The sequence below is a fragment of the Leptonychotes weddellii genome, chromosome 1 (genome assembly GCF_054177405.1).
Source record: "Leptonychotes weddellii isolate Sample4059 chromosome 1, ASM5417740v2, whole genome shotgun sequence".
In the NCBI taxonomy this organism is placed as follows: domain Eukaryota; kingdom Metazoa; phylum Chordata; class Mammalia; order Carnivora; family Phocidae; genus Leptonychotes; species Leptonychotes weddellii.
The window spans coordinates 95,085,476-95,088,113 of record NC_138369.1 but is presented as its reverse complement, the minus strand read 5'-3'; the positions used below and the strand labels follow the sequence as shown (position 1 = coordinate 95,088,113).

The 2,638-nt window shown below is 38.4% G+C and overlaps 1 long non-coding RNA gene across 1 annotated transcript; it reads left to right on the top strand.

The window, feature by feature from the left end:
- LOC145717168 (uncharacterized) lies at window positions 1–2,257 on the top strand. Its single transcript, XR_014140223.1, has 2 exons — window positions 1–376; window positions 1,407–2,257. It is a non-coding gene; the product is annotated as an uncharacterized LOC145717168 (long non-coding RNA).
- The last annotated feature ends 381 nt before the right edge of the window (window positions 2,258–2,638 follow it).

The following is a 2,638-nucleotide window of genomic DNA, read 5'->3' as shown; positions in this document are numbered from 1 at the left end:
CTTCCTCCAAACAAGATCATTTTTGTGTTTTAAAACTCATGTTTATGTTCTTTTTTTTTAAACTCATGTTTATGTTTTCTCATGACAGTGAAATTCGTTATATCCTGGTATTTCAAATATGAAGTAGATAAAATTCTGAAAGTTTACCTAAGAAACTGGCCACTTGTAGAGCTGAAATCTGAATCATTCATTTCTGAAGCATGTCTTCCTTCTGTTGTTCCCCCTTTCAGCTAAAGCCTGGGTCGTGAACTGGAATGCCTGCAGGGAGCAGGTGAAGGCAAGAGTCGGGTGAAGACTATGCTGATTTGGAAATATATGCCCCATCTGAAGCACAAAAGTACAAAGCTGCCTCTCAGCTAGAACAGGTTTTTGGCACGTAAGAACTTAAGAAATTACCAGATCTTCCCATTTTTTCATGACAAGCTAAAAATACCGATTTTTTTAAATGTGAAATCTCATTAATTTTTAAAAATGAGTATTTGGGTGAGGCACAGTGCTCTGTGGTTAGTCCTTAGAGCCAGCACTTAATCACTCCTTTCTCTGGCGGCTACACAGATGATGGGTGCAGGATGGGGCCTTTCTCTGAAGTATTGGTCCATGATACAGAATTCCAGAGACATCTTGTTTTCTGGAGTCTTAGATGCCCACTGGCAGATGGCTCTTGCGCAGAATACCTGGCTGGTGTGGTATCCCTTGCAGAGACTGAACTCTTACAGCTTTAAATCTTCAGTACATTTTTATATGGGCATTAGAAAGGTGACCAACTATCTCAGTTTGGATATCTATGGAATGGGAAGAAATATTGGCAAACCCTCTATCTGATAAAGAGTTGGTATTCAGAATATATAGGGAACTCCCATAACTCTAGCAAAAAACCCAAATAACCCAAATTAAAAAAGGGCAAAGGAACTGAGTAGACATTTCTCCAAAGAAATACAAATGCCGAAGAGGAATATGAAAAAGTTCTCGACATCACTAGTCATCAGGGAAATGCAAATCAAAACCACAGTAGGATATCACCTTACATCCGTTAGGATGGCTTTTATTTTAAAAAGAAAAAGAAGATAAGTGTTGGCAAGGATGTGGAGAAATTGGAACTCTTGTACACTATTAATGGAAATACAGACTGGTACAACCACTATAGAAAACGGTATGGAGCTCCCTCAAAAAATTAGAACTAGAACTACCATATGATCTGGCAATCCCACTTGTGGGTATATATCCAAAGGAAATGAAGTCACTATCTCTAAGAGGTATCTGCACTCCCATGGCTATTATCACGATAGCCCAGACATAGAAGCAACCTATATATCCAAGGACAGATGAATGGATAAAGAAGATGTAATATATACGTACAATGAAGTGTTATTACTCAGTCTTTTTTTTTTTCTTTTTTTATTTGACAGAGAGAGACACAGCGAGAGAAGGAACACAAACAGAGGGAGTGGGAGAGGGAGAAGCAGGCCTCCCGCTGAGCAGGGAGCCGGATGCGGGGCTCGATCCCAGGACCCTGGGACCATGACCTGAGCCGAAGGCAGACGCTTAACCGACTGAGCCACCCAGGCGCCCCTTATTATTCAGTCTTAAAAAAGAAGGAAATCCAGCCACTCATGACAGCATGAATGAACAGAAGGACATTATGCTGAGATAAATAAGTCAGACATAAGACAAATGCTACATATAAAACTTAGATGAGGAATCTAAAATAAAGAAACTCAAAGAAGCAAAGAGCAGGATGATAGTTGCCAGGGGCTGAGGGAAGGGGGAAACAGGGAGGTATTAATTAGTCAAAGGGTACAAAGTTTCAGTTATGCAAGATGAATAATCCTACAGATATACTGTACCACATAGGTCCTAGAGTTAACAAAACTGTATTGTTACGTTGAATGTTTTTATCACCCAATAATAATAATAAACAAAGAGGGCAAAAGAACTGATGGATATGTTTATGGCATAGATTGCGGTAAAGGTTTTATGGATATATACTTATCACTAAACTCATCAAATTGTATATGTTAAATATACATAGCTTTTTGTATTCAACCATACCTCAAAAAAGACATTTAAAAATCATTAGAATTGAATTATAATTATTAGTAGAAGCAACTGATAAAAATCATAGAATTATTAACTTGAATTACATGAAGCTGAAATGTTCACCTCTTTTGACCTACAAAAATGGCAATTTAATATGGTAACATATCATGAATTTTGAAAATAATTATTAAACCTAAATAATAAAGCTTTATATAATATATATACAGTGACCTGAACAGAAAGAATTTATATGAAAGCTTCTGGAGATTCTGATACCATTTGCAGATTGATCCATTCTCTAGGGATCTGAATGTGTCAGGTTAAATTCAATTTAACAGCAAATTTCTTTTTTTTTTTTTTAAAGATCTTATTTATTTGACAGAGAGACACAGCGAGAGAACACAAGCAGGGGGAGTGGGAGAGGAAGAAGCGGGCTTCCCCCTGAGCAGGGAGCCTGATGTGGGGGCCAATGCGGGGCTCGATCCCAGGACCCTAGGATCATGACCTGAGCCAAAGGCAGATGCTTAATGACTGAGCTACCCAGGTGCCCCAATTTAACAGCGATTTATTGTACCTCCACTATGTGCCAGATACTGTTCTA